The 11,794-nt window shown below is 43.5% G+C and overlaps 1 pseudogene; it reads left to right on the forward strand.

Moving 5' to 3' along the window:
• Positions 1-3,087: 3,087 nt before the first annotated feature.
• LOC116529705 lies at positions 3,088-10,978 on the forward strand (annotated as a pseudogene).
• Positions 10,979-11,794: the final 816 nt, after the last annotated feature.

The raw sequence follows: 11,794 nt of genomic DNA on the forward strand, positions 1-11,794 counted from the left end.
ATGAAAATAAAGCAAACAATGATCCTAGAAATTAAATAACATGATTTTTTAGATTAAAAACTCAGCAGATAAGTATCACCAACAGAATCTTTTTGAAAGAATGATGGCAGCATAAACTTCAACAAAATAATGAATTCAAGAAAGATGAAGATGCCGGGTTCGAGAATCAGTGTAGAGGAAAAACTAGCTGGCTTGTCTAAATATGGTATAGATTTAAAATTAGCAATACACTGTTAAAATCTAGATTAGACACTGCCAAACGTTTTCTGTAAAAGGGCCGATCGTAAATATTTTCAGTTTTCGGTCCATATAGTCTCTGCTGCAACTACTCAGTTCTGCTGCCAGATAATATGTAAATGAATGGGCAATAAAACTTTGTTTACCAAAGGAAGACACAAGCTAACCAACCCCTGTTCTGGATGATTATAACATAAACATGGCAAGGACAAGGCATGATGGAGAAAAGGGAAGTTCAAGACACACACTCACACAAAAGACCAGATGTCAGGTCGGCGGGGTGGGGCGGGGGGGGGGGGGGGGAGGGGGAGGAAGGTCAAGCCAATATATGTGTTTTCTACATAATCATTATTCTCTGAGTTTGACAGTTTATCACATCTTTTATAAGGTATGTATCTGAAATCGAACGGGTCAGTTGGAACAAGATACCAACTGGAAGGGTGTTCAACCGAAAGATAAAGAGAGATTAAGAAGCTATTCACAATAGCTGGGCATGGTGTCTCACGCCTGTAATCCCAGCACTTTGGCAGGCTGAGGCGGACAGATTACCTGAGGTCAGGAGTTGCAGACCACCCTGGCCAACACGGCAAAACCCTGTCTCTACTAAAAAAATAAAAATCAGTGGGGTGTGGTGGCAGGCACCTGTATTCCCAGCTACTTGGGAGGCGGAGGCAGGAGAATTGCTTTAACCTGGGAGGCAGATGTTGCAGTGAGCTGAGACTGCACCATTGCACTCCAGCCTGGGTGACAGAGACTCTGTCTCAAAATAAATAAATAAATAATAAAAAAGAAGCTATTCACAATAGAACATTAACCACAGTATGGTCAGTTATTTTAGTCCTAGGTTATATTAGTTATTACTTTCTTGATCTTCAGTTAAGCTCTACTTTCATGAAGTCTACTTCTGAACTGAGAGAGTCTTGAAAATCCCAATTCTGTCTTTGAGTAGAGTCTGACAGGTTAATCATCAGTTAGTGAGATTCTTTGATGCTTCTTCTAAAACAATTTGAGAGCTGCAGTTTGTAGCAAGACCCCTGAGATAAATATGAGGGAAAAGCAGGAACCATCTGTTGATAACAAGGCAGTATAGGCCGGGTTTATTAATTATTATCAGCATTACCAGTTTGGAGTTCAGAATCTTCTATTTAGAGATCGTGCCATTGCACTCCAGTCTGGGCAACAACAGCGAAACTCCAGCTCAAAAGAAAAAAAAGAAAAAAAAAAAGGACTTCCTGGTGTTCCTTTAGAGCAGAGGCGCCCAATCTTTTGGCCTCCCTGGGCCACATTGGAGGAAGAAGAATTGTCTTGGGCCACACATAAAATACACTAACACTAATGATAGTGATGAGCTAAAAAAAAAAAAAAATTGCAAAAATCCTCACAGTGTTTTTAAAAAATTGACAAATTTGTGTTGTGCTGCATTCCAAGTCCCCCTGGGCCAGTACGTGGCCTGCAGCTATGGGCTGGACGAGCTTGCTTTAGAGGATAGAAGTAGAATCAACAGGTCAAATTTACAAAGAAGCAAATTTCAGCTCAGGATAGAGGAGAATTTTCTAGAATATGACTGGCTGATAGTGGAGTCTTGAATGCCCAACTCTCTGCTGACTGAGCAAGAATCCTGGCTGGCTGGCACAGCCATGTGGACAGGTGTGGCTTGGTGAAAAGAGTGTGGTCCAAAGACCGTGGTCAAGTCCTGGCCCTGCCCCTTGCCAGCTGTGTGACTTACATGCCAGCAAGTCTGTTTCCATCAAATAGAGGTAATGATACACATTGCATAGGGTTCTATCAATTGAGTCTAGGGTGGAAAGAGGTTTGATGTCTGACTGACTGGTGGTGCCCTGTGGAAAATTACCTTGATGCAACAGAAACCTCCAAGTATACTCTGCCAGACAAGCTATCCCAGAGGTCACCGAACAGAGAGCCTCACCAGCCATATAAAAGGCTCAAACCACGAATTTGATTTAATAATTTTGAAACATAAGGAGATGAAACGGAATAAGACAGTCTTTTAAGATGCTTACAATAGGGTTACAAGTGAGGCGGAAGGTCCACACTACATAAAACCTGGGGTGAGCAGTGTTCATAAGACAAAGACTGACGCTAAACTGCTAACAGATTGTGTACCTCGGAGTTTCGCTGTTGTTGCCCAGGCTGGAGTGCAATGGCGCGATCTCGGCTCACCGCAACCTCCGCCTCCCGGGTTCAAGCAATTCTCCTGCCTCAGCCTCTCGAGTAGCTGGGACTACAGGCACGCACCATCATGCCCAGCTAATTTTTGTATTTTTAATAGAGACTGGTTTTCACCTTGTTGACCAGGATGGTCTCTATCTCTTGACCTCGTGATCCACCTGCCTCGGCCTCCCAAAGTGCTGGGATTATAGGTGTGAGCCACCGCGCCTGGCCAGGAAGTCCTTTAAAAATACTTGAACAATCTAGTCTTCTCATCTCCAGACGACACATCTCCAGCAACATCAGCTCTTCACATGGTAGCTGTGTTTAGATTTTAAACTGTCTTTGGTCTGTGACATGCTCTCCAGCGCTGAGCAGTGTATTTCAGGTGAAGTCAGGCAAGGATAGAGCACACAGCGCGACAACTGCATTTTCTGAACAGAATGCTTCTCCTATTGTGCAACAGCAATATTTTGGTTTCTTTTCAGATGGAGTCTCGCTCTGTTGCCCAGGCTGGAGTGCAATGGCATGCTCTTGGCCCATTGCAAACTCCACCTCCTGGGTTCAAGCAATTCTCCTGCCTCAGCCTCCCACGTAGCTGGGATTACAGGTGCGCGCCACCATGCCCGGCTAATTTTTGTATTTTTAAGATGGGATTTCACCATGTTGGTCAGGCTGGTGTTGAACCCCTGACCTCGTGATCCACCCACATCAGCCTCCCAAAGTGCTGGGATTACAGGCATGAGGCACCACACCTTCGTTGGTGTTTATTAAAGTCAAATAACCTGTTTTGCACTAGTTCCCAAATTATTGTTTAAAGAAACACTGATCTACCAAATGTAAGTGCCTTTTTAAAAAGTTTTCAGCGCTCAAACAAGAATGTCAAATCCTAATTCAAAGTTCTGCAAGTTTCTTTATTCACGAGTCCTCCACAAAACATCATGACAGTGGTTAAGAGCATAGACAGTGGTTTAAATTGCATTTCTGCCAGCTGTGTGACCTTGGGCAAGTTACTTAACCACTCTGTGCTTCCACTTCCCTGTAGGTAGACTGGAATTCTAATAATAGTACCCATCACAGAGGGTGGTTATAAAGATTAAATAAATGCACATACATGAAGGCCTTCAAACAGGGCCCAGTATGCAGTAAACCCTCAGGAAAATATTAGTTAACATCATGCAACACACACTACAAATCTCCTAAAGAATTCTGCCCAAGAGTGTTTGAACGGTGCTTCCCTAGGTCTTTGTCACACTGAACTATTATCAAGACTTTTCCCATTCTCTGTTCATACAACTGACATCTGGAACCCAAACGCAGGATGTTGGCATCTGTACTATTACATTTCACCCTGTTTTCAGTACCTTATTCCAGGCTTTCTATACCCCTGGAATGCTGATCCTGTCATTCATTCTATTAACTACCACTCCAAAACATGTAACATAAACTAGAAGCTTCCCTGAATGACTTACTGCTGTCAGTAAATCTAGTTTGCAGTTGGCTACACGCAAGCACCCTGTACACCAGCCCTGACGTTTCTTCACCTAGGACCCACGGGTACTTATAGGATTGACGTCAACCAGGGGTCTAGGGTGTCCCAGAATTCCCCACTTCTCTTTCTCATGTTCCGTAATAGCAAGTGTGAAGGGAACGGAGGACACAGATTTATCCTGTCCATGTTCCTGTCATCACCTCATGAAGAACAAGGCAGGGCAAGCCAGCTCGGATGTCCTGAGTAACTGACTGCCTTCCATTCTCACGTTCATAATCCACTTGGGGTAGGGTTCCCAGAAACAACGTGCTCCTGCTGAGACAGTCAGGGCCAGTCAGCAACTTATTGTTTTCAAGAGATTTTGATCACTGGCAGCCTTCTTTTATTTTAGTGGTTAAAAAAAAAATCATTTAGTCTGTGGAGCCCCTGGTCCACCTCTTGCCTTTCAGAATCCAGCTTACCTAAACTGCTGTTTCTGGTTATTTTCTGGCAGTGTTAGAAGAGAAGCAGGTTTTGAATTCCAGGTAGTAACCGGCCCCTTTTCTCTCCCCAAAACTGCCTTTCTATCCTAGTTGATAATGGTTTAAGTAACACTGTTTCCTCATGGTTGTTGGCCAATTCCCTATCACCAACTGGAAAAAATCAAGATCTCTCGTTTGGAATTGTTCACAACAAAAATGTCTACTGGTAGTCACAAAACGTGTGCATAGGGCGCATTTCCTGAGGAGGGGACCCAAGTCCAGTGCTCTTCTGTTTCATTTAGAATTGCATCCGTTAAGTGGATCTGGCAGGTGGCAGAGAGGCCTGTAGGGCTTCCCAGGGCCTCAGTGCCCGCCTCAGCAGCAGTGATGGGTTACACAGAGCACCAAGGGAAACCCCACGCAGGCTGCCTTGTCGGGACGCCAGGGCACCAGGGCAAAGGGGAGGACCACAGGGCCTGCTTTTCCTCTATCGCTACAACATGTCCTCTCAGTTATTGGGCTGATTATATTTCCTAAATCATGGGTGAATTCATGTCAATAATAATTGAAGCTTACATTTTAATGAGCATTTACTAAGGGGCCAGATACAATGCCAAGTGCTGTATTTTTTTAGGGTTGTTTTTAGAGATGTGGTCTGACTGCGTTGTCCAGGCTGGTCTCCAACTCCTGGGCTCACAACTCCCAAGTAGCTAGGACTATTGACGCGCACCACCCGGCCAGCTCCAAGTGCTTTAAAGGCGTCATCTCATCTAGTCCTCACAGCTCTGTAAGACAGTAGTTATTATTCCAACTGTACAGATTAGAAAATTGTGAGTAATTTGTCTAATGTATCCAGTAGTATTAGCCCTAGTTACGTGTGTTAGAGAAAAGGGAGAAAAGCAGGATGTAGGAGTTTCTTTTTCTTGCTCACGTATAAAAAGGCTGGAAGTGCTCTTCCGGGACCTTGTCAGCAGGCACTCAAAATGGTCCAGCATTTGACATACGGACGTCGGCTTTCCTACAATACAGCCTCTAACAAAACTAGGCTGTCCCGAACGCCTGGTAATAGAGTTGTTTACCTGTATACCAAGAAGGCTGGAAAAGCACCAAAATCTGCATGTGGCGTGTGCCCAGGCAGACTTCGAGGGGATCGTGCTCTAAGACCTAAAGTTCTTATGAGATTGTCCAAAACAAAGAAAATGTCAGTAGGGCCTGTGGTGGTTCCATGTGTGCTAAACGTGTTCACCACAGGACCAAGCGTGCCTTTCTTATGCAGGAGCAGTAAATTGTTGTCAAAGTGTTGAAGGCACAGGCAGAGAGTCAGAAAGCTAAATTAAAAATGAAACTTTTTTGAGTAATAAAAATGAAAACACTTGCTGTAAAAAAAAAAAAAAAGGCTGGAAGCAAGGAGTGCAGGGCTGACCTGGTGTGCCAAGGTGTCAAGGTCTGTGGCTCCTTCTGTCACTCCCTATTGTCCACATGTAGCTTCTTCCTCGTGGTCCATGTTATCAAGTCCTTGTTGTACCAGCAGAAAGGAAGCAAACCAAAGAAGGGGGTGCTCCACCCGTCAGGGACGCTTCTCGGAAGTCCCACATGGTATTTCTCTTTCTATCCCATTGACTAGAATTTAGCCATGGCCACACCCACCACAGAGGGTCGGAAAAGGCTGCTCTCTGTTCCAGGCAGCCAGGGGCCCAGCGCCACTAACACTCAGGGCTTAAATATTAAGGGATAAGTGGAGAATGGGTACTGGGGGACAACTGGCTGCCTTTGCCATAATTAGAACCAGGATCGGATTCCAAAGCTTGTATGGTACTGCCTTATGTATACATATATATTACAATTAGTCATTTTGTTTAAAAAGATAAAGTTCTGGAAATACAGCTTCAGTAGTGAGGCCACATATACGTATATGTGTGTATATATATATATGTGTGTGCGTGTGTGTATACGTGTGTGTATATATATACTTGTATATACATATATGTGTGTATATATATGCTTGTATACAGATATATATGTATATATACATCTCTGTGTTCAAGCTAAAGGAATTGAACAGTGAGGCAAAATTAAAATTAAACCTGAGGCAAAATTAATATACGTAGAGTTTATTTGGGCCAAGTTTAAGGACTGCAACAACCCAGGAACATAAGATTCTAGTTCCCTGAGGAGATGCTCCAATAAGCAGCAGTTACAAGCAGGTTTTTGAAGGAAAAAAGAAGAGGTAGTTCCTCAATTGTTTACCAAGAATTCACATTAAAATAACCTAAGCCGCTGATTGGTGGTACGCTGTTCTTTGTGTCACAAATCTCAGCAACATGAAGATAATGGGTGAGGCAGGGAAGAAAAAGAAAGTACAAAATGTCTTTAAACAACTGCTCCCCAGGCATGGGGGCGCCCAATGTAATGCAGTCCCAACCTCCTGTCTCTCTGGGCCTGCTAAATTTTGCAGACCTTACGTAATGCAGACTGCTCTGAGCTATTTTTCTTTTCTTAGTATTAGCTCGTTTTTAGTGGAGGTATTTCACATTTATTGGGACCTTATTAGGACTATCTGACAAACGAATATATTGTACCCATTTTCTACGTACAGAAGTACAGGTCCATCAGCCAACTACTTTTATTTGATTCTTAGTAAGCCACCAACTAAGCAAGTCATAGGGCTCAAATGTAAGGGAAAAAGATGTTCTTTGGCTTAATAAATACTTAGTGTCTGAATAAATGATAAGCTCACTTGGCCCCAGAAATATGTAATTAGCAAAATGCAACACTAGCAGAGAATGAATCTTACTAGGGCAATAGTTACAAGGCAAGCTGAGTCACATAGAAACGGAAAAAGAAATCTCCACTAAATTAGTTTCATTCACATTCAGTCACACAAACTCCTGAATAATTCATTTTGTTTGAATAGACAGCAGAACTAAAAGAATGCGGATCCTGGAGGCAGCAAGAACCAAACACAACGCTTATTCCTTTATTTCCCTCTGCACAAAGCCAGCGGTCGTCAACAGCCTTTGCAAAGGGGAATTTGTTGAGAAATGCTTTTGGTTTTCATCTTCTCTACTTTCTAGATAGAATATATGGATTTTTACCACAAATATGTTCTCTTTTGTTACTTAAAAAAGAGATCTTTTGGAAGTTAGAGATTGCTAAACCATTATTAATCTTTAAAAGTTTGCTATTGAGGCAAGTACCCTGGATCGGGGTCACTTTTCATCAGTCCATTCCTCAAAAGGCAAACACGGAGGGGAGGAGCCCGGCTCAGGGTCTGCGCAAGGTCTGCCAAACGCTGCTTTTGCAGCGCTGAGGAACAAGTGAGCCCCTTCCTCTCTATGCTACCTTAGGCGAGCAAAACATAATCAGCGTTTATTGACTTTTTCTGTCAGAAACCCTTCTAAATCTCTTTTAGGTCGTACCTCATTGAATCCCTGCAGCAAGCCTGTGAGGTAGGTGTTACCACACTCCTTTTCACAGATGACAACACCGTGGAACAGAGAGGTTATGTGACTTGCTCAGGGTTACACATTAGCAAGTGGCAGAGCTAAGAATTCGACCCTAGACCGTATGGCTCCAGAGTCTATAGTGTTACCCACGAAGGTGAAACGTACCGGAGTGTGGGCGACTCAAGGCTCAGTGGGCTGAAGCGCTGGCCAGGAGACCCCGCGCCCCCTGAGTACAGATTTATACTGATAGTTTTGGAACCAGAGCAAGCTCGGTAAAGGCCTAGCGGGCTAGCATAACTGGGTGCAGGGCAGCGGGGGCCGGGGGGGTGCGGTGCTGGGGGAGGCGCAGCAGATACCAAAGGCAAGAAAATGTTCCCTAGAGGTGGAGAGAGAAAGCCTTTCCCTCCATTAGGTTTCGTTCTTTGTCATTCAAACTTATCCCTTTCCTCCCCTACATTTGGAATTCCTTCTGCTTTACAGGAAGAAAAGTGTGCAGGGTAAGCAAGAATTAATGCTGACTGTTTTTATTTTAGAATCCACTGTGGCTCTACGGGGAAGGAAACCTGGGAAAATATTTGTTTGGGTTGATAAGTGCTTTCCACTTACCCATGAGGCAACTCTAGGCTCACAGAACATAGAAAGCAGCCATTGAAAGCCTTATCCAAAGATAAAATTCTTTATGACCCTGTTGGTTTTCATCCAAACTCTACACCCTTTTGTTCAAGTGAAGGAAAGCAAAGGCAGTGGCAAAATAGAAAAGAATTTCAACTATTTGAGACGCACCCTTGTTTCTGTATCTCCTACAGAGGTGGAGAAAGTTATCCCACAGAGAAGTAAAGCAGAGGAATTTGAGATAGAAGATGGGGACAATGAGTGTGCTCATTCAGAGAGCCAGCAAAAGCCTGTGTGCCCCAATCTCCATTCCCCTGTTTCCGTCCAGCTTCACTCACCTTCTCTGCTCCCATCCTGGCCAACCTCACTCATCTCTCCAGAGCCCGGCTACATCAACCAAAGGAAGCCTCTGATGTGGCGGCAGGGAGACGGGAGCGGAGGAAAACGCCAAAGCCCAGAAGTCCCCTGGGATTCCACAGCGCACGTGCCTTTAGACCCACCTGACCTGTGGTCGTGGCAGGGGATTCTGTGCACCTGGAGAGTTACAGCGCTCTGTACCTACCACTCCTCATTCACGCTTTACCGTCCAGGTGTGAGGGGCCAACTGCCTTCCTAATTCACAAACCGTAGTTGCACCTGTGGCTGTGACAAGAGCAAGCGAGGGAAGCCACGGGGTTACTCATGAGCTCATCTTCACGTCAGGGAGCACAGAGTACTACTTTAAAAATCCATTTATATAAAATTGCATGTATTGGTAAAACAGTATGTTGGGTCACATTTTAGATGACCAGGTGTCCCGATTTTGCTCTCTTGGTGATATGGAAAAACCTTCCAAGGAAGCTTTCCCACTATAACCGGTGCGACTCATATCACTTCAGTAAATAAATCGGGAAGCACATTGTTGCTTTGTAAATTTCTGAATCTGGACAAAGCTGACAGGAAAGTAATTTAAAGTTATGGTGTTTACTGAGATTCTTAGCAGCTTCTCAATGGCTCTTGAGGCTACAGTGCTGAGTTTGTGGAATGGCAGAGAAAACTTGGATTGCTTTAAATAGTCAAAGCTGAGGAGCCTATCTAAGATGATGTTCTCTAATGCATCCTAGCAGAGGGCTTTCACCTGGGGCTCTGTAGGTATGGGCTGTCCTCTTCCACTTGCTCCCTTTCCTACAGTGTTATATTTAGTGGTCAAAAACATGGTTACTAGCCAACCAACAGCAGTATTATCTGTTAAGTTCCTACTATATGATCGATGCTTTACTTACATAGCTTCATTTAATTTCTCTGAAGGATGTATCTCTATTTGTATCATGCAGAGCTAAGAGACTGGTTACTTACAAAGCCAGTAAGTAGTTAAATGGAAATTGGAACCCAGATTTGTCAGTTTTAAAACCTGTGCTTTTAATTATCGTGCTTTTAATTATCATGCTATACCGCCAACTTGCTTCCAGTAACTCAAACTAGCCTTGTAATTTTCCAAATTAAAACTCATCATATGGATGACGGACGGACCATTTATTTGGCTCTGGGTCCCAACATGGTATGGAGGAAGTTTCTTTCCCCAGCAAAGCAGAACTGGAGGCCTCCCATTAACACGCATTAATAATTCTTGCCTAGAATTCTGCAAAAGTCTTTTTGTAACACCAGACAGCTGGTTACAGTAAAAAGAATGAGATCCAATTCATATTAATTCTACCAGGAGCTTTTCAAAATGGGAAGCTCTTGGTGTCAGGTTTGCAGAAGACACATTTCTGTGTGGGAATGTGGGCTCATTAATGTGTCTTGGGATGACAAGGAGGAGGGTGTGGTCTCTCCCTTAGGACAGTTAATGTGCAGGGTGACTTTTAAAAACAGAAAAGGAATGTCAAGTTAGGGCTAACAAACCAGCAAAAAAATCTCTGTATCATTTCAAGCAACTATTGCGCACTCCTTCTTTGGTTCTCAGTTTACCTAGGAATAGGCCAGTGGGAGTGGAGCAGAGAGAGGATCTTTGCAACCTATAGATAGGATCCACGACAGTTGAGAGAGGAAAAATCAAGCCCGTTGTTTCCCATTATCTCATAAGGAGTGATAGAAAATGTTGAGCGGCCCGTTATAAAAGGAAGTTGGGGATGGGAAGAAAATAGTTCATGAAATAGAGAAAATCATGTTAAACCTTTCTCCAAAAATATGTAAATCTCAATAGCATGCACCTCAGGCCTAAGCTAATGTATGCAGTAGGAGAGGTTTATGTCAGATGCATTCTGTGACGACTTCCATTCTGGGACATTTTCACATCTTAGCCTGGGGTGCTCACATGGCTCTGGAATTCTCCCACCAGAAGAAACAGGAATGAACATTTACTGAGAATTTACATGTGTCATCTATTTAATTCTTATAACAGCCCTACGAGAACGGAAGTACAATTAGTCCCATTTTATGAATAAGGACACTAAAGTATAAAATGATTAACTACCCTGCCCAAGGCCTCACAACCAAATAGAATTTAGGATTCAAACCTGGGCAGTCGTATTCCAGAGCAACACTCCCAACCTCCATTCACCATGAAGCATTAGTGACAAAAACATGTCCATCAAACTTAACCCTAAATAATAAATCTCTGAAGATAGAATTTCAGAGACTGGGCCATCGGGTGTGAGGAGATACAGGGAGGTTGGGGAGAGAAGGGGACATTTTTTCTTGGCCAATTTGGTGGAGCCAACTGACTTTTATATGCAAAGATGTTTGGTATAAATAAGACCCTGATACTAGTTACTTAAAGTGATATATATTTATATACTCATGTGAGGAGTGTGGGAGCACAGAGGAGTGAATAAACGTGCTTGTTTCAGTGAATTCTTTAATTTTAAACTTGAAACACTCTCACATTGGAAACGAGGACATTCAGGCTCAGTGAAGTGATGGGATATGCGTAAAACCACGCCGCTGGTGACCTTCGGCTTAACAAAATACTTCTGAAACTGCAATAAGTTGGCCTGAAAACAGAGCCAGTAGAATGAAAAAGACTCACTCACACTAGATTCATATTTGAGCAATACAGTAGTTTTTAAAGCAGTTCTCACTTTAAAAGTTTTTCTCATTCTAATAAGAGATCAAAATCCCACTCTGGCAGTTGCAGGAAAGCTTCAATTCTCACAGCTTAGCAGACCGAATGCTGCTTTTCCCTCCTGGGCTCCTTGCAAAATAAACACCTGGCCCTGACCTGGCCCTGACTGCCCTTGTGTTAACTCTATATCCATGGAGTTCTGACTGACATTCAGGCTGGCCGCCCAGCATCCACTGCTGATATTACAGCTTTAGATGAATACCTGGAGCTGGGGAGGGAAGCTTCCTCTGCGCTGCAATAAACACTTGTAACTTTTTTGGAAATTCTAATGACT

Source organism: Sapajus apella, unplaced genomic scaffold (assembly GCF_009761245.1).
Source record: "Sapajus apella isolate SASKATOON/1434 unplaced genomic scaffold, GSC_monkey_1.0 scaffold63, whole genome shotgun sequence".
Classification (NCBI taxonomy): Eukaryota; Metazoa; Chordata; class Mammalia; order Primates; family Cebidae; genus Sapajus; species Sapajus apella.